A 22019-nucleotide genomic window follows, 5' to 3' on the forward strand; every position below is an offset into this window, starting at 1 on the left:
TAAATAGTTCTAAAGTCATGACTTGTCCCCTTTCTGATCACAACTCTATAACTTTAGAATTATTGATTAATCATATTTGAGGTATTCAAATTAATAGAATACCTGCCTGTATTACAAAATTAGAAGATTTTAAAAAATTAATTTTTACAGAAATAAAAAAATTTTATCGAACTAAACACAAATGATATTTCTGAAATATATATTTGGGATGCTTTAAAAGCATACTTATATGGGAGAATCATAAATTGGTATTATCAAAAAAGAAAACTTTGGGACAAAGAATTACTTGATATACAACTAAAGCTTGATAATTTAAAGCTTAACTATAAAGAGGATAAACACTTAAATGATAAGAAAAAAAGAAATAAATTCTCTAAACATAAAATATCTGGAAATATTAAATCATAAAACCAAGATTAATATTGAAAAATTTAAATTAATAAATTGCTCTACAAACCTTAAATCTTTAAAATTGTTAGCTAACAAAACAAAGAGGCTAAATAAAATTAATCACATTTATTCTCTCCAAAAAAGAAAAAGTTGATCTCAAATTTATATAATATCCTAACTGAATTTAGGGAATTCTTTCTAAACATTAATAAAAAATCTAACATAATCGACACTAAAGAGGACATTAAAGCTTTTATTAGTAAATATACTAAAAAATTATTGAAGAGCAAATAAATCATATAGATAAACCCATTTCTTTTAAAGACATTCAAATACAAATTGCCAAATTAAAGCAAAATACAGCCCCTGGCAATGACGGTATAATACCAGAAATATATAAATTAATCCTTAATAATGATTTAAAACATCTTCACAAAGTCTTTAACATCTCCCAGATTAGCAATGTATCCCCACCTTCTTGGAAGTATACTTTTATATATCCTATATTAAAATCTAATAAAGATCCCACTAATTGTTCCTCTTACAGACCTATTTCCCTGCTTAATATTGATTATAAAATGTTCATGTCCATCTATGCTGTCAGATTGAAAGAAATTTTACCAATTTTAGTTGATAATGATCAAACAGAATTCATAATGAAAAGGAACTCTTATGATAATATAAAAAGAACATTAACACTGATTGAATCTGTCAAACATTTAAAGAAGAGTTTAACATTGATTAATTTGGATATAAATTGTGCTTTCAGTTTCTATTAATTGGGACTACTTATTTATTCTTATGGAAGAACTAAGTTTTTCTAATAAATGTATTAATTTTATTTCACAAGTATATAATGGCAGTCAAGCTTACATTAAAAATGGCTCAAGTATTTCTCAAAATATCCCAATAAATAAAGGTACCAAACAAGGATGTCCATTATCCCCTTTACTATTCACATTAATCATGGAGCCTTGGGCTAATTTAATCAGATGGGTTAAAGATATTGTAGGTTATAAATTAAACCCTAAAGAGTATTCTAAAATACAGATGTTTGCTGATGACATTCTTCTAACCCTTGGTGGCAAAAACTCTTCCATTCACGCTCTCTTTAAAAATATGAATCTCTTTCAAAAAGTATCTGGCCTAGCTTTTAATAATAATAAAACCCAAATTCTTTTAATTGGACCAAATAAGTTTGATTTACATGATGATTTCAAAAGATACTTGTCACAGTCTGATCAAATGTTGTATTTAGGTATTATAATTACTAATAATATTAAAAATATTATTCAACTAAACTATAATAATAGTCTTTTGACAACTGAGAAATTAATAAAACAATGGAATCAAATACCGTTCTCTATGGATGAAAGACTTTCAATCATTAAAATGATTCTTCTTCCAAAAATATTATATATACTTCAATCTATACTGTTACCTCCTCCAAATTGTGATAATAAAGAAAATAAATTCAATGTTCCAAAAATTCCTCTGGTTCCCTAATAAGCCCAGAATTGCATTAAGTTTTCATATGAAAAGCTGGGATAACGGTGGCATAGCTATGCCATATTTAGAATTGTATGCATTCTCATCAGTAATTAAAACTATATCCCTTCCTATAGACATAAAGTATCAAGCTAAATGGAAAACTCTACTTGAGTTATTAGCAATAGATATTATAAAAAATAATATTCCTCAAAAACTGGATTTAGTAAATATTCTATTTATTTGGATTTTAAAAGATTATTTCTCAGTATTTTCTTCTCAGAATTTCAAAAGTAACTTCTTAACACTCCTAAAATCTTTTAAAAATTATATTCTTAAATTTAGCTTGTATAAGGATTGATTATTTCTCCTTTTTCCCATAGTATATTCACAAGGAGTCCTCTTTTCTTCAGATTTACAAAAAATGACCTCTTTTCAACAAGAACAATTATTTTTTTGGTATCAGATGATGTTAAATAATAACTTGAAATCAATAGATACACTTAAGGCAGACTTCCAATTTGACTCATTTTCATAGTTAGACTTACAGGAAGGAAGGAAATATATACTAAACAAAATTGATTTAATGCCTGCTTCAAATAAACAAGTAATATCCAGTTTAATATAATATATGATATTATCAATATAAAACATTCCCCCTGCTAAAAATAAACTTTCATATATATATATATATATATATATATATATATATATATATATAAAGCTATCAAAAAGGATTTAGCTATATCACCTGATAGTCATTGGAACTACTATCTCCTAATCAATAACCAACCTCCTATGAATAATGACAAAATAAATATAGTTAAATCTGCCAGTGTAACTACATCTTCTCTTAAATGGAGAATATTTACATGGAAGTATTTATATAGGTAATTCATCACTCCTCTTACTTTGAGTTAAATTAGCAAAAAAGATGTTATATGTTGGAGATTTAAAACGTAATTAAATGCTGATTGGTCCCACATATTTTCTGAATGTATAGTATTAAAAAATTTTGGGAAGAAGTTAATATTTTTCTACAAGCAATTTTCACAGACAAATTCACATTATCTAGATCACTGGTTTTATTCAACAAACCAGTTCCTGCCTGTGTTAGTATTTCCAGTTACCCATTAATTTGGTCCATATTATCTGTAGCCAGAAAGACAATTACAAAAAATTGGAAATCTACTTCCTCTTCCTCAATACAAGAATTTAAACATTTGAGTTCTGATGCTTGTCACTTGGAAATGCTTACCATTGAATCTAGATCTACTAAAATTAAGACTACACCTAATTCCTGGAACAAAATATATAATCTATTAAAAAATTGGTTTAATACTCTTATAAATATCCAAAGATTTGTAAATACATCTGTACATTTATTCAATTCGTATGGTGAACTTTTTTGTAAATAGTTGTTTAGTAATGGTTGAATTTTGTAACTTTTATATATATATATATATATATATATATATATATATATATATGTGTGTGTGTATATATATATATATATATATATATATATATATATATATGTGTGTGTGTGTGTGTGTGTGTGTGTATTTAAAATTGTTCAGTTTCTTTGAGGTTCATTGTCTGATCAATATTGTTTCAATAAAATTGTTTTAAAAAAAAAGCACATGGAGGAGACACTAAGACACTAAAGTTGCAAAAGTCCACATTCTGAATTGCTGGTAATAAGATGTGCTCTATTGACTAGATTTTTTCACATAAATATTTTATTATTTTGTTAACCAACTAAATGCAATCCTTTTTTCAGGGGTGGACCAGCAGCACTGCCTGGTTAAGCCCAAATACTTGATTCCAGCACAAAATGGTAAATAATAAAAATTTTAATTAACTATTTGGTAAAAAGATTACTTATTTACTGTAACGTCTTGCTGTTTATCACCTCAGTTTTCTAGAATATTTATTTTATGTTTATTTGTTCATATAGTGTTAGTTTTAGTGTATACTGTGCCATACAGTATTTTGTTTTCTGAAAATGTCAGTTTTTTCATAAGCATTCTTTTGCTTCTCATTCATCTCCCTTATATTTCATTTAAATGTGACCTCTGCATTCCTTTTCTTTTGGTCAGAGTGTTAACTGATACTTTAAAAACAATGTCAAGTCACTGTTTAATTAACCTTGAAGGTAATTGCTGAATGTCTTTATTTTGCTAGTAAAAGTTCTGTTTTAATAAAGTTCTCATTTCTACTGGTGTTTAAAAATAATCACATTGAATTGCATGCATGTACACTGCAAAGACGTTCTCCATAATCCTGATTACTTTTCCTTCAAATTCTCCCCCATGACTTCCAGGACCATGTGCTCAACTAGCTTGAGTAATCCACCCTTTTATTTAATCATCTGTCCTTTGCAATTGATTGTCTGAAATGTCAGTGTGGCTAACATGTGCATTCTTTTTTCCAAAACAGACAAGGATTCTCTTCTCCTTGTCATTAAGGATCACAGTTAATCCTGGAATCAATTTGGACTCTCTGACAGCCTCCACAGAGATTATACCTAATGCAGGTAATACAGGGTTTTTATACAGATATTTAAAACATTTTCCTGAATCCTGTAATACTTCTCAGTTTTTTTCAGGGCAGGTGGCTGGCACTCTAGATTTTAGAATGCTGTGTCGAAAACATCCATTCTTAAGTGTTAGAAGAACAGATAGAACTATACGATGTTTGAGGTCCTCTTAGTACACAAATTACAGCTAACTCTTTTCCAATGCAGAGATTTCCCTTGTCCTTCATTTGAAATGGTCCCTCATTAAATTTAAAGTATTGCTGAATTCCTCCAGAAGGAAGCCTGAAGAGAGGGTCTCTTGGTTGTCTGTGTCATATCTCATGGAAAAAGAGATATCCAAAGCTTATGCTAAGTCCTCTGTCTTTAAGTCTAACTCATAAAAACTGGATAGAGAAGGCTCTCCTATCCATTTAGGAGGTGGACCACCACAGACAGGACATTACGTAAGTTCTTTGCCAAGTCATTATGCACTCCTCTGCATACCTTCTATAGTCAAATTCTAAACATGGTGAGACGGGCACTTGAGCTTCTGGCATGGAGCCGAATTTCTCCAAGAAAGCCACTGGAAATTTCTCAGTCTGAAAAACTTAAACAAATCTTTTGGATTACTGCATGTCAAAACATTCATGATATCTATTCATTGAACCAATTCCAGAGCAGCAGACACTACCTTTGGCATATGGGTATCCTTGGTAGGTACATTGGAATAAGATGTGAAGGCATATACAGTTATAGTTTTGAAGAACCAGCCTACTTTTATACTATAATGCTTTGAGACTATGCAATAGCTCTATCAAACAGGCAAACAGAGACCATGTGTAACAGATGGCCCACAAGTTGTGATGTATTATTCTGTCTGTCCATCCATCTACACCTCCACCTATTTATCCATCGGTTGGGGGGCACTCACTGCACCCACTGTATGTCAATCATAACCCTTCTCTTTGGTCAAGTAAGCCATTTGTTCCCCATCACTAAGGCATCAGAAGGGGCCATCATTCAAACAGCAATGAGGGGTGGTTCAGGCATTTTTCTTCTTTACCCTCTGCCCAAACCACACTCACCCAGTAAGGCACTGGGGAGAAACATGCAATGGGCCACCCAGGTCTATATTAGGATGTTCAAACGTCAAAAGAGCGAACACTCTTACATCGACACAGAATAACCAAAACTAAAAAATGTCAAATGGCCAGAACAGTGATTTCTTTCCCCAAAGAAAAAAATCGCTGGGCCAAAAAAAAAAAATCGACAGACAAAATAAAGTGAGGGCCTCCCCCCCCAAACCCCCTGATGAGGGGGGCTGTGCCTCCCACACCCCCCTACTTAAATATACCAACTCTGAGACTACACTACAGTGGAGGAAATGGCAAAGTCCCAGCAATGGCCAAATGATTTTTTCACCTGGGAAAAAAATTGCTGTTCTGGCTGTTCGACATTCAGTACTTTTGGTTATTCCGTGTCGATGCAACAAAGTTAGCGCTTTTGACATTTCAACATCCTAAAATAGACCCAGCTACCCACAGAGAACATCCCCTTACTTCCACAAGGGGTGCTGTCCCCCCATTTTATTTAATTCAGGGTTGTAGATAGCCAGCACATATCTTGGTAAGCTGTAGGCATAAGGTAGGAAGTCAGTCCTGGATAAGATTCAGGTCTATCTCAGGACATGTAAGCATGCTCAAAGTATCACACACACCTTAGTTTAAAGCAGAGAAATACATGTATGTCAAGTATTTTCAGAACAGAAAGAGCTATCACTGAAAATCCATGTAGTAAAAGGAAGAGCGTGAAAACTCCATGCAGAATACATAGAGCTGAGAGCCAAATGAGATAACCAAGCTTTCTGAGGCAGAACCAATGTATCACTGTGCAAGCCATACCACACGTAATACCATCTGCACTGCCAAAGAATAAACTTTGCCCACTGCAATGCCACTGACATGAGTTTCAGATATGCATGCATGTATGTGTCATATGTACACATGCATATGCATACCTGTGCAAATACAGACACATGCACACACACAAATATACATACTATATTAGAATAATAACTTCACATACTTTAGTGCACTACTGTACTGCCTTTGTGGGATACTTGCCCATAACAGGAATTCATTTTAGACACTTATGTCGTAATATCCATCTCTGTACAACTACATGCTAGGACTGATAGGAGTATAAACATATGGTTGTCAGTGAAGAAAACAGACTAGGAAGGTTTTATATACATGAGTTATGCATACCATTCAACTATTCATGTACAGCATCTAATACTGTGTGAATAATAAGAGACAGGGTTCCACAGGGTCCCTTTAGCTGAAAGCCTGCAGTACAAGAAGAGCTTCTGTAGCAAAACCAATGTTCCTCATTATTTTTTAATGCATTCATATTATTAGAGCGCTCTGTAAACAGGTATAAGGTGCTGATGCTATATGTGTTATTGTATAATAACAGCACTGCAGAGTGGGTCAAATCATAAAATAAAGCTAAGGACTAAAATGTCTCAAAGGGGTAATGTTATTACACAGTAACTCATATTCCTAGGGCTTTATTGCTATTTTTAAAATGCATAGTTTATAATAACAGTACAAATAATAATGCTAATACTATTAATAATAATCTTTTTTTTTATTGCTCTAGGCAGAGAAATGTTTTTGTATAATACCATCACTTGAGCAGTAGCTTAATAGTCAATGAGATCTCTTGTAGATATCTGCATAAATACTGCAGAAACAAAATTGCTCAAATGGTCTCATGGTTTCCCATACAGCGTTTTCACCCGTCCCACTTTACGTAAGATAATCCCTATTTTAGCAGTTGAATCCTGTGAAAATACATGAAAAATGCAAATATCTGGAGATTTTAGGACAAACAAATCCTAACTGTCCTTTAAAAGCTGCATAAAATAAATGTTTTATATCTGAGACACCTAAATGTTAAAGAAACAGCATACACAGTTCAAATGCAGCATAAATTAATTATTTTGGAAAAAAAAATGAAGGATATTCCTTTGCACTAGTTAAGGGTATGATTTTTCCAGAAAAATCTCACATTTCTATTTAAAAAGTCCCAGTTTGGGTATCTGGAAAGGTGTCAACCTATTCCTACACTTTCAATGAAAAGATTCTTCTATCATATTTTTTTAATATTTTCTTGCATGTCAAAGTAGTAAAAAAGTAGCTGTTCAAATTTCTTTATTCATATCTCTGACTTTCAACTTGCTGCAGTCTTGTAAAAACACATAGTAAATAGGATCTCGTATTTTCAAACAATGTAATTTATTAGGATGAATAAACTCAATGCTAGAAGTCTAAACCTCAAAATGCACTCACTCGAGGCACTCCTTAAAATGGAGAACATCAATATCTGTGCAGTGACAGAAACCTGGTTCAAGGCTCCAGAGAGCACCCCTGCATTACCAGGCTATAATTCATACCACACCTTTTGGCCACCTAACCTGGACCAAAACACTAAAGGCGGAGACATTTCCATATTCATTAAGAATATCCACACCTCCAGGCTTGTTGCTCAGCATAATGCATCCAAGATTCTCCAAGTGCAACTAACTCTGGGCAAGACCGCAATCTAAATTGTAGCTTGCTACAGATCCCCCGCCATGCCCCAGGATTCCCACTCCTCATTTCTTGATACACTGAAAAATATTTGGATTCAGCCTAACACCCTAATAATGGGTGATTTCAACCACCCCACCATTAACTGGGAAAACTACTCATGTACCAACTCTTTTGCTCAACGTTTTCTGGAATTCATAAATTCCAGCACCTTGGATCAACTTATCCACACCCCCACCAGGGGCAGCAATATCCCAGACCTGGTCATTACCAACATGGGCAACCAGTGTTCCACACCATAGGTCCATTCTTCGTTGGTCAGATCCGACCACCAGCTAATCACCCTAGACATCCACATCCTGCCCCCATCCCCTATTAGGGAAACAACCGTAAAAGATTTCTCCAAAGCTAACTTCATGCTTCTTAAGACAGAAGTGGCAAACTTCACAACACCCATGCAGATGGGCAAAAAAGGTACGACTGCTGAATCCTACAATAATGCACTTTATAATTACTTACACGTGCATGGATCGTGCAATCCCTAACAGAACCAAGATGCTATCCTCCAAAAAAAGGAAGCCAATCTGGTGGTCCCTTGCCATAAACAAACTCTACAACAGAAGAAAGAAACTGTTGCAAAAAAACATAACATCCCATGATTGGAGGAACTCCCTGGTCAGCCTCAGTAAGAAGCTGAGATCCCGCATAAAATCCTGCAAAGCTAGTTACGAAAACAAAATCTCCACTGATTCTAAAGACAACCACAAAGCATTCTATAGCTTTGTCAAGGATCTCAATGGCAACACTCAGAGCTGCTTTGAGTTACAGCACAATGGCACTAAATATACAGAACCAACTGATATTGCCAACATCCTGGCAGATAGGTTCAGTGCTAACTCTACCCCCCTCTCACCCCCTAAAGGGCCCATCTGTATACACTGAAAGAATGCAACGTCCCTGTAATCATGGCTGTAGATGTAAAAACCACACTCTCCAAAGCCAAGAACACAGCATCCATGGGACCTGACAACATTGCAGGCTGTGTTTTACATGAACTCCAGAACAAGCTGGCACCCCACCTAAACACCATGTTCAATCAGGCTTTGTGCCCACTGAATGGCGCACAGTGACAGTTATCCCACCCCACGAAGGTGGAGCCACCATGGATCCCAGGAACTACCGCCCCATTAGCCTAACGAGCCTGGTCTCCAAGGCTATGGAACATATCATCATGGAATTTATAAACAATGACATTGGTAATCTCCAAACTCTGGACCTCACCCAGTTCGGGTTTGTAAAAGGCAGATCATGCTTTTGATACAATCCCCCACTCTGGAATTATAGATAAACTCACTAAACTAGGTATAAATCCCTATGTCACAGCATGGGTTGCCAAATGGCTCACTGACAAAACCCACACTGTGAAAGTAGCAGACTCCAAATCCAACATCAGACCAGTGACAAATGGAGTACCACAGGGTTCAGTCCTGGGTCCTCTCCTGTTTGGTATCTAATTCTCTGAAGTACAGGCTAACACAGAAGGTCTTTGGCTAATGAAGTTCACAGATGCCTGCAAACTAGGAGCCATAATTGAAAGTCCTAATGATGTGGACATCCTACAAAAGGGCTTCACTGAGACAGATGCCTGGTGTCAAAGCCATGGCCTCAAGCTCAATGCCAAAAAGTGCATTGTCATCCCTTTTGGTAAAAACTCTGTACCCATAAACTACCACATAGGCGGTAGTCTACTTAACACTAAAAGTGTGATAGGAGACCTTGGGACACAGGTGGACAGTAGTCTCTCCTTTGATAACACATTGCCACAGCAGTCAGGAAATCCTTCTACGTGGCACACCTCATCACAAAAGGTTTCTCATCCAGGAAAAAAATAGGTCATTGTTCCCCTCTACTCGTCACTCATTAGACCCATTATAGAATACATCGCAACTTTTGGTATGTACCTCACAAGACATCTACAACAACTGGAAAGGCCACAGAAATACCTCACAAAGAGGATTACTGGCCTCAAACAGATGCCCTATGCAGACTGTCTCAGCTTTATTCTGTCACATATCGCCTACTCAGAGGGGATCTCTGCCTAACATACAAAGCTATGTCAAACCCAGAGCTGTTGGAAATGCTCCACTTAAAGAAATCCCAATCTCTCCAAGCTACATGCTCTAGGGACCTAAACCTTGTCACCACAATAAACAGAACATGCTGGAGGGATAGATTCCTGTCCCAGAGACTTCTCATATTCTGGAGCAAACTACCTATCTATATCAAACAAAGCTTCTCATTAGCACTCTTCAAGAAAAATCTTGATGATTGGATGGGAGATAGGAAATTCACCCCGGGGATTACTTCTGTGGCCCTGCTTGACAGGGCCACAGAAAAATAATTTTCTTGGCTGCCGAAAGCCAGGGTACCTTTTTGGCTAGGGTTATATAGGCCCTAGGGCCAATAGCCTAGCACCTACCTATGAACCTATGAAGCTATAATTTATGAAATCCTGGAAGAGATCATTGAGTTTCACTGAGTCAGCATCTAAATGGAGAACACTGTTACACTATTACAAGGCTACTGTATTATTTAAGTCAACAATAATATATAAAATTGTTGCTCAAACTATCACACACAAGCAAAGCTTTCGTATTCCATTTAAAATAATTTTAAATATATAATATAAAAATAATTTTAACATATAAATGGAGAACACTGTTGCACTATTACAAGGCTACTGTATTATTTAAGTCAACAATAATATATAAAATTGTTGCTCAAACTATCACACACAAGCAAAGCTTTAGTATTCCATTTAAAATAATTTTAACATATAACCTTCAGCCCTCAGTAAAAATTACATTGCTCTTGTTTCTTTATGTGTGTGTGTGTATCTATATATGTTTATCTACACATACACACATATATATATATATATATATATATATATATATATATATATATATATATATATATATATATGTGTGTGTGTGTGTGTATATATATATATATATATATATATATATATATATATATATATATATATATATGGGTCTACCTGACAACACCGACACATCACAACGCCGACAACAAAATTACCGACACCACTTAACCGACAGATCACAAACACGAAACCTCACATGCCCGACACACCATAATACTGACAATCAACAAACAAAACAAATCCCCTGTCCAAAAAGCACACACACACAACACAAGCACACCAAAATCCTTACAAATCCACACTAAACCTCACATACACAACTATCTACAACCTTAACCCAAACCCTAACCCTAAGGCCCGTCACTATTGCACACTCACCTAACCCGCGCCCTAACCCTAACTCACTTAACCCGCCCCTAACCCAAAGACTATCACTACCGCACACTTACCTAACCCGCTCCCTAACTCACTTAACCCACCCCTATCCCTACAGACTGTCAATATCACACACTTACCTTACTCGCACCCTAACGTCCGTCACTACCGCATACTTACACAGCCTTTTCCCATGTCGGTGTTCTCAGCGTCGGGGTTTTCATCTGTCGGTCTTCTCAGTTGTCGATCTTCTGGTGTCGGTGTTCTCATTGTCGGTGTTCTAAACTGTCGACGTTGTCAGGTAGACCCATATATATATATATATATATATATATATATATATATATATATATATATATATATATATATATATATATATATATATATATATATGACATTTGGTCATATACATGAAATTCAAATGATTAAGTAAAACTCCTCAATCTAAACTTCATCAAAACATACACCAAAAAACATTGATTTTGCAGGGAGGGCAAGCCATTCTGCATCCCTCCCATGTACAAATTCATTTTTTTCTTTATCTGTGACTATATGACAATTACAAATAATTGTGTGCGTGTGTGTGTGTGTGTATGTGTGTGCATACCTCTCAACTGTACAGATTTTTGTCTCATATTTTTGGTCTGTTCCTCATAACATTTGTGTTTTTCTGGCAAATCACTGACGATTGAAGTTACATTATAATAATAAATAATGAAAGCCATCTGAGTTTCAGACATCATATCCTTCAGAAAATGCATAACAATACAAAACCTGTTATGCTATCAACTTTTGTAAGGACGGTATTTAAAATTTGTCCCTATTTCTCCCCACAGTACTTTTGGCTTTGTCCAGATTTCTTACTCTGAGAGGTTGAGAGGTATGGTGTGTGTGTGTGTGTGTGTGTGTGTGTGTGTGTGTGTGTGTGTGTGTGTGTGTGTGTGTGTGTGTGTGTGTGTGTGTGTGTGTGTGTGTGTGTGTGTGTGTGTGTGTGTGTGAATATATCACACATCATTTTAAGTTTTCATATAACCCACCCTTCACATATGTGTCTCTTCCTTCAAACCTGTTCAAGTACTGATGCCTAGTTCCTCACCACTATTAACTGTCACTGTAAAATGTTTAGTCTCTGAGTAGTTATTTTATTGCAAAAAACTTTCCTAAAATGGGACAACTATGTCACAGTGAGCAATGAACAGTCACCAAATGTCAAATCAACTAAAGAAGTATATGATGCATGCGTGTGTGTGTGTGTGTGTGTGTGTGTGTGTGTGTGTGTGTGTGTGTGTGTGTGTGTGTGTGTGTGTGTGTGTGTGTGTGTGTGTGTGTGTGTGTGATTTAACATAATAATGCTCTTTTATATTAGTGAAACAAAGCTGAGCTTATTTCTTTTTCTTAGCCACCTTCTCTAGCCAAAAGAGTGGGCTGAACCTTTAGTCATCAGTTAGGGATGGAGGTACCTCCTAAAAGTCCAGAAAGCCAGTGACACTACATTTTTGTGGAGTTCTTTGAGTTGTTATGTTTATGGATATTATTTTCTGCTTAGTTTTGAACACTTTTTATTTTTGATATTCCACTTCCTGTTCATTCTGCCTTCCCACAGAACTACTGACGTTGACATATTGCTCCTAAGCAGTTAAAATCTTCTGAAAGTAACACCACCTTTTTGTGTGCAGCAACAGCGCAGACAACACCATTCACCAGAGAGTTGTAAGCCTCCCTTGTTTGTTATTCATAGGAACACAATGCAGTATAAAGACTGAGATATCTACAAGTACCTTATACATTGGCATCCATTACTAGGTTTTATATTCTCAAGTCAAATTCTCTAAAATGTCTATTCAGAATAACAGACAGTTCAGCACAAAGAGAAGACAAACCTGAACAAATGTTTTCTATCAGTTATGAATATATTGCAGAATATATAGCAGAAGCTCAGATGTAGTTTACCATGTGTGTCATGCCAAGTCAAGGACCCTACAATAAGCTTTTAAGTTTTTATGGTTTATCTGATCAGTTATTGAAGTTCTCTTTATTTAAGTCTCCACAGAGTAGGCTTTGTTTGCTACCTGGATGCTGGTCTTGACCTCACTACTAAAAAGGAAACATAACTGCCCAGTTTCCACTATGAATAAAAGTGAATGCACTGAGGATCAGAACCCCTGAACTGCATTCACCAAAAATATCTTGGCAATGCCCAGTTTCCACTATGAGTGAATAAAAGTGAATGCACTGAGGATCAGAACCCCTGAACTGCATTCACCAAAAATATCTTGGCAAAAAAAACTTTTTTAAAAGTGTTTTTGTAAGGGTGAGCCCCCAGCATCCCCCACACTTATGTATAACACATCCACCGTTACACCACCTTGAAGAAGGGGGAAATTCTCCCCAAAAAGGAATCACTTCTGCCACAACTCACTGTCAGTGATTTCCTGGGGGAAACTCTGATCATCAGCAAGTTGAAGCTTGGGCAGTAAAGGCTTGACAGTTCAAGCTTCGTCAGTCAGTAGGATAATTGACTGCTCACTGCAAATTGGCATATCTGTCCTGCCTATGCACTACTTCTGTCTCTCCTTCAGACATAAGCTAGGTAACAGCTTGTAGCACTGTTATAGCTCTATGAATACTTTTCTTTGCACCACTAAATTAGCTTAGCATTACTGGCAGTACCTTGTCATGATTTAGTGGTGAAGGTTTCTAACTCACATCTCTAAGATTCAGTCTTAAACTCTCCTAATTGTGTGTGTTGAGTGTGCATTTTCTCCTTGTGGCTGACCATGTTTCCTGCGATTATTTCATTTTTCTAGTATCTCTTAAAAATATATTGACTGTGTGCACTAAATGGCTTGTGACGGCAGACATGAATGATAAGGGTCCAAAACGGACCAGTTCACCTACTTGGTTAACAAATGACTACATTAAAATAACTTATCCTTAAAGACTGAATTATATTAAATTCCCTAACTTTACACTATTATAATAATTAGCTGTAGTCTATCACCCTAAACCTTGACAGTCAATCATGCTACCCTATCACATCACCATAACCAATGAAAATGACGCCGATAGACTTAGTATGCATCAGGGTTGACTCCTTTAACTGCATTAGCATCTGGCCCCATCCCTGCCATTTTCACTGGTTCTAGGTCCTTACCATTTACGTGCTGACTCTAAAACGCTCACACCACCCTCCGCTATAAACCCATGACAGGCTCCCTTTTCAACATCACACTTCAAGACCTAGCTCTGCTGTGATATTCTTGAATGTTAGCTCTAAAGCTGTATTTGTATGCTTCATGCCTACATATATATATACATATGGTTCTACCTGACTTCACCGAAACACCACAACACCGACAACGCAATCACCGAAACCACATAACCGACAGTACAAAAACACGAAAATCCACATGCCCGCACACCACAATCAACAAACAAAACACATTCCCCATCCAAAAACCACATACACAACACAAGCACACCAAAATCCTGCAAACCCACACTAAACCTCACATACACAACTACCTACAACCCTGACCCAAACCCTAACCCTAAGGTCCGTCACCTACCACTACACCCTGACTAACCCTAACTCACTTATAAACACAATCACTATACTTACACAGCCTTTTCCCATTTCTCAGCGCCAGTGCTTTCATCCGTCGGTCGTCGGGGGTCTTCTGCACTGTCGATCTTCTGGGTCCATACATATATATATATATATATATATATATATATATATGACATTTGGTCATATACATGAAATTCAAATGATTAAATAAAACTCCTTAATCTACACTTCATCAAAAAATCCACCAAAAAAAAAAAACATTGTTTTTGCAGGGAGGGCAAGCCATTCTGCATCCACCCCATGTGCGAAGGGAAGGGATGCAGAATGACTTATCCTTAAAGACTGAATTATATTAAATGCCCTAACTTTACACTATTATAAAAAATTACCTGTAGTTTATCACCCTAAAGCTTGGCAGTCAGTCATGCTACTCCACCACATCACCATAACCAATGAAAATGACCCCGATAGACTTAGTATGCATCAGGGTCGACCCCTTCAACTGCATTACCATCTGGCCCCATCCCTGCCATTTTCACTGGTTCTAGGTCATTTTCATTTACCTGCTGACTCAAAAATGTTCATACCACCCTCCGCTATGAACCCATGACAGGCTCCCTTTTCAACATCACACTTCAAGACTTAGCTCATCTGGGATATTCTTGAATGTTAGCTCTAAAGCTGTATTTGTATGCTTCATGCCTTGTGTTCATTTTAATTCATTTTTTTCCTTTATCTGTGACTATATGACAATTACAAATAATTGTGTGTGTGTGTGTGTGTGTGTGTGTGTGTGTGTGTGTGTGTGTGTGTGCGTGCGTGCGTGCGTGCGTGTGTGTGTGTGTGTGTGTGTGTGTGTGTGTGTGTGTGTGTGTGTGTGTGATACCTCTCAACTGTACAGATTTTTGCAGAATGTCCAGATTTTTGTTTCATATTTTTGGTCTGTTCCTCATAACATTTGTGTTTTTCTGGCAAATCACTGACAATTGAAGTTACATTATAATAATAAATAATGAAAGCCATCTGAGTTTCAGACATCATATCCTTCAGAAAATGCATAACAATACAAAACCTGCTATGCTATCAACTTTTATAAGGACGGTATTTAAAAAGTGTCCCTATTTGTCCCCGCAGTATTTTTGGCTTTGTCCAGATTTCTTACTCTGAGAGGTTGAGAGGTATGGTGTGTGTGTGTGTGTGTGTGTGTGTGTGTGTGTGTGTGTGTGTGTGTGTGTGTGTGTGTGTGTGTGTGTGTGTGAATATATCACACATCATTTTAAGTTTTCATATAACCCTCCCTTCACATATGTGTCTCTTCCTTCAAACCTGTTCAAGTACTGATGCCTAGTTCCTCACCACTAATAACTGTCACTGTAAAATGTTTAGTCTCTGAGTAGTTATTTTATTGCAAAAAACTTTCCTAAAATGGGACAACTATGCCACAGTGAGCAATGAACAGTCACCAAAAGTCAAATCAACTAAAGAAGTATATGATGCATATATATATATATATATATATATATATATATATATATACATACATATGTATGTGTGTGTGTGTGTGTGTGTGTGTGTGTGTGTGTGTGTGTGTGTGTGTGTGTGTGTGTGTGTGTGTGTGTGATTTAACATAATAATGCTATTTTATATTAGTGAAACAAAGCTGAGCTTATTTCTTTTTCTTAGCCACCTTCTCTAGCCAAAAGAGTGGGCTGAACCTTTAGTCATCAGTCAGGGATGGAGGTACCTCCTAAAAGTCCAAATAGCCAGTGACACTGCCTTTCTGTGGAGTTCTCTGAGTTGTTATGTTTATGGATATTATTTTCTGCTTAGTTTTGAACACTTATTATTTTTGATATTCTACTTCCTGTTCATTCTGCCTTCCCACAGAACTACTGACATTGACATATTGCTCCTAAGCAGTTAAAATCTTCTGGAAGTAACACCACCTTTGTGTGTGCAGCAACAGTGCAGACAACACTATTCATCAGAGAGCTGTAAGCCTCCCTTGTTTGTTATTCAATGGAACACAATACAGTATAAAGACTGAGATATCTACAAGTACCTTATACATTGGTATCCATTACTAGGTTTTATATTCTCAAGTCAAATTCTTCAAACCGGTCTCTAAAATGTCTATTCAGAATAACAGACAGTTCAGCACAAAGAGAAGACAGACCTGAACAAATGTTTTCTATCTGTTATGAATATATTACAGAATGTATAGCAGAAGCTCAGATGTTGTTTACCAAGTGTGTCATGCCAAGTCAAGGACCCTACAATAAGCTTTTAAGTTTTTATGGTTTATCTGATCAGTTATTGAAGTTCTCTTTATTTGTCTCCACAGAGTAGGCTTTGTTTGCTACCTGGATGCTGGTCTTGACCTAACTACTAAAAAGGAAACAACTGCCCAGTTTCCACTATGAGTGAATAAAAGTGAATGCACTGAGGATCAGAACCCCTGAACTGCATTCACCAAAAATATCTTGGCAAAAAAAAACTGTTTTAAAAGTGTTTTTGTAAGGGTGAGCCCCCAGCATCCCTCACACTTATGTACAACAAATTCACGGTTACACCACCTTGAAGAAGGGGGAAATTCTCCCCAAAATGGAATCACTTCTGCCACAGCTCACTGACAGTGATTTCCTGGGGGAAACTCTGATCATCAGCAAGTTGAAGCTCGGGCAGTAAAGGCTTGACAGTTCAAGCTTCTTCAGTCAGTAGGATAATTGACTGCTCACTGCAAATTGGCATACCTGTCCTGCCTATGCACTACTTCTGCCTCTCCTTCAGACATAAGCTAGGTAACAGCTTGCAGCACTGTTATAGCTCTACAAATACTTATCTTTGCACCACTAAATTAGCTTAGCATTACTGGCAGTACCTTGTCATGATTTAGTGGTGAAGGTTTCTAACTCACATCTCTAAGATTCAGTCTTAAACTCTCCTAATTGTGTGTGTTGAGTGTGCATTTTCTCCTTGTGGCTGACCATGTTTCCTGCGATTATTTCATTTTTCTAGTATCTCTTAAAAATATATTGACTCTGTGCACTAAATGACTTGTGACTGCAGACATGAATGATAAAGGGTCCAAAACGGACCAGTTCACCTACCTGGTTAACAAATGACTACATTAAAATAACTTAACCTTAAAGACTGAATTATATTAAATGCCCTAACTTTACACTATTATAATAATTAGCTGTAGTCTATCACCCTAAACCTTGACAGTCAATCATGCTACCCTACCACATCACCATAACCAATGAAAACGACCCTGATAGACTTAGTATGCATCAGGGTCGACTCCTTTAACTGCATTATCATCTGGCCCCATCCCTGCCATTTTCACTGGTTCTAGGTCCTTACCATTTACCTGCTGACTCTAAAATGCTCACACCACCCTTCGCTATAAACCCATGACAGGCTCCCTTTTCAACATCACACTTCAAGACCTAGCTCTGCTGTGATATTCTTGAATATTAGCTCTAAAGTTGTATTTGTATGCTTCATGCCTTGTGGTCATTTTAATGAATTTTTTCTTTATCTGTGACTATATGACAATTACAAATAATTGTGTGTGTTTGTGTGTGTGTGTGTGTGTGTGTGTGTGTGTGTGTGTGTGTGTGTGTGTGTGTGTGTGTGTGTGTGTGTTATACCTCTCAACTGTACAGATTTTTGCAGAATGTCCAGATTTTTGCCTCATATTTTTGGTCTGTTCCTCATAACATTTGTGTTTTTCTAGCAAATCACTGACGATTGAGGTTACATTATAATAGTAAATAATGAAAGGCATCTGAGTTTCAGACATCATATCCCTCAGAAAATGCATAACAATACAAAACCTGTTATGCTATCAACTTTTGTAAGGACAGTATTTAAAAAGTGTCCCTATTTGTCCCCCCAGTATTTTTGGCTTTGTCCAGATTTCTTGCCCTGAGAGGTTGAAAGGTATGGTGTGTGTGTGTGTGTGTGTGTGTGTGTGTGTGTGTGTGTGTGTGTGTGTGTGTGTGTGTGTGTGTGTGTGCGTGTGTGTGTGTGTGAATATATCACACATCATTTTAAGTTTTCATGTAATCCTCCCTTCACATATGTGTCTCTTCCCTTCAAACCTGTTCAAGTACTGATGCCTAGTTCCTCACCACTAATAACTGTCACTGTAAAATGTTTAGTCTCTGAGTAGTTATTTTATTGCAAAAAACTTTCCTAAAATGGGACAACTATGCCACAGTGAGCAATGAACAGTCACCAAAAGTCAAATCAACTAAAGAAATATATGATGTATATATATATATATATATATATATATATATATATATATATATATATATATACATACATATATATGTGTGTGTGTGTGTGTGTGTGTGTGTGTGTGTGTGTGTGTGTGTGTGTGTGTGTGTGTGTGTGTGTGTGTGTGTGTGAGAGATTTAACATAATAATGCTATTTTTATATTAGTGAAACAAAGCTGAGCTTATTTCTTTTTCGTAGCCATTCTCTAGCCAAAAGAGTGGGTTGAACCTTTAGTCATCAGTCAGGGATGGAGTTACCTCCTAAAAGTCCGGATAGCCAGTGACACTGCATTTCTGTGGAGTTCTCTGAGTTGTTATGTTTATGAATATTATTTTCTGCTTAGTTTTGAACACTTTTTATTTTTGATATTCTTCTTCCTGTTCATTCTGCCTTCCCACAGAACTACTGACATTGACATATTGCTCCTAAGCAGTTAAAATCTTTTGAAAGTAACACCACCTTTTTGTGTGCAGCAGACAACACCATTCACCTCCACCAGTGTGTAACCCTAACACCAGAGAGCTGTAAGCCACCCTTGTTTGTTTTTCATAGGAACACAATGCAGTATAAAGACTGAGATATCTACAAGTACCTTATACATCGGTATCCATTTCTAGGTTTTATATTCTCAAGTCAAATTCTCCAAACCGGTCTCTAAAATGTCTATTCAGAATAACAGACAGTTCAGCACAAAGAGAAGACAGACCTGAACAAATGCTTTCTATCTGTTATGAATATATTGCAGTGCAGAAGCTCAGATGTAGTTTACCGTGTGTGTCACGCCAAGTCAAGGACCCTACAATAAGCTTTTAAGTTTTTATGGTTTACCTGATCAGTTATTCAAGTTATCTTTATTTAAGTATAAAGGTAAAAAAATCTACAAAATAATATCTACAACCTAATGCATGAGCCCAGTGATACATTAAGAGAAGGCAATTCCTTGTAGAGATAATGTAGGCAGCAGTGGTAGCAATTTATTAAATGATTGTTAGGAGTCAGAGATGTCTTTTAGCAGCATCAAGAAGCAGGCTGCTCTTCAAAGCTTCTACAGAATTTACACATTCACTTTGCTTTTTCATTCAGACATATCTCCTGAAGGCAGATTTTTATTGTAATTCTGACAATGTTACTGCTCCACTCTCCCTATATTCAAACACTGCTCGCTGTACTACAGTGGCTAAAATGGCAAGACAGGCATAATGCTCGAAATTAAGGAATTCTTTACAGTTGGCTGCTGCAGTCTTTGCTTGCAGACCACTGCAGCAGTATAAACAATGTTCCCCACTACACTCATAAAATTCCATGCTTTTGACCATAAACTCTGCCTTTTTATCTTCTAAGCATGGTTACAGCCTCAGCTCTTTTATTCTGCATCCATGCCATATATCGTTAACTGTCTAGTATATCTGCACGTTTGGTAGACATCTATCAAATTTAATATCCAGCAGGCGTGCTGCTGAAATGCTGGGTGTTGTATACAGTGATTATAAGTGTTTAATTGTTATTGTTAGATTAGCTTTTAGATGCTTAATGCTTAGACAATATTACCTTCTGCAGCAGACTAATAAACCAAAGAAATGCACAAGAAATGTTTGCATTAGAGGAAGGATTCTGAATTGCTGAATTAGAATAAGAACACCAGCTTCTGTCTTCAAGTCAGCAATTTCTTTCTGAACACGTAATGCACTAAGTGAATGATCAAATAATACATTTCAGCACATTTTAAATTTTATGAATAAAACAGTCTTTCATCACAGCATATTAATAGTTAAGAAATACGTGCTTTGCTCATATTTTGAAAAGTGGATATAATTTGGCCACATTTTTACAAATGCATAAATACATAATATACAACAATAAGCAATTGAATATATTTAGCAAAAGTTTAAAAAAGATGTGCTTATTATCTGGAAAAACAGTAAGAGTATTATAGTCAGTATTAAATTTATTACTTATAAAATCTGAATGATCATCTGAAGCGATTCAATAAAAGCAATTCTGATCTTAAAGAATTAAAATCCTTCAGAATATCTGAATAAATGAAAAAAAAAAGAATTACCTGCTGGAAAAGAACAGCAGTGCAGGAATTGTAGCCCCGCCAGCTGATGTTAAGCTGGTATCATATACTCCTTAACAACGGTGGGTTTCCCGTTCTGCAGCCTGACTGTAAGAATAGAAGAGGGATGTCACACTACATTTCTGACATGCATCACTGCCACTGGGCTCTTATGAAAAACAGCCATTCATTCAGATCCCTCCTCTGAAGCTGAGCTCGCTTCTTTGAACAATCAGCGCAACCCCCTGAGAGCAGGCAAGAAAAATCAATACCCCTCATCTGTCTAGGTTTGCAGCAAGCAGTCAGGGAAAGCCAGCAGCACCACTGCAGAGGGCGTCTGAGAAAAGGGGAATGGCTGCTTCACACAGTCACCACCACAATGGGATTTTAGCAACTTATTATCTCTGCACCCATCCGCAGACAGCAGTGACTGTAGCTGCCTTTTCTCTTACTTACATTAATCACACCTAAGCCATTGTACTGAAAATGGCAGATTTTCTTCATTTTAGAGCCAAGTGGTCATTTGAAGTATCCCTCACCCCCCAAATCTACTAGCCCATTTATTTGAGTCTGAAGCCACGTTTATGTTAGAAAATAAATGACAGCATGCAATCACAGAATAATACAGTTTAAAAACAAAATTATTATGCACAACCCTAGTAGTGTACCTCTCACCTTAATAATACACGAAATGTGATTATAGGTAGGGAGCAGGTACACATGTTGATCAAAAAAAGGTACGGTACAAAGAGCCTGATATATTTTCTGCTTGCATATAAAGTCT

The 22019-nt window shown here is 36.5% G+C and overlaps 1 protein-coding gene across 2 annotated transcripts in view; it reads right to left on the reverse strand.

Annotated features, from left to right (window-relative positions):
* The window catches only part of RPH3A (rabphilin 3A), a 1850086-nt gene extending 1828511 nt beyond the window's left edge, over positions 1 to 21575 (reverse strand). For both annotated transcript variants that reach the window (XM_044068420.1, XM_044068419.1), the window contains exon 1: positions 21239 to 21575. The gene's annotated coding sequence lies outside the window, so the exon portion shown is untranslated. The remainder of the gene's footprint in view (positions 1 to 21238) is intronic.
* Between the last annotated feature and the right edge of the window lie 444 nt (positions 21576 to 22019).

The sequence above is a fragment of the Protopterus annectens genome, chromosome 4.part0 (assembly GCF_019279795.1).
Source record: "Protopterus annectens isolate FY-2018-M chromosome 4.part0, PAN1.0, whole genome shotgun sequence".
In the NCBI taxonomy this organism is placed as follows: Eukaryota; Metazoa; Chordata; order Ceratodontiformes; family Protopteridae; genus Protopterus; species Protopterus annectens.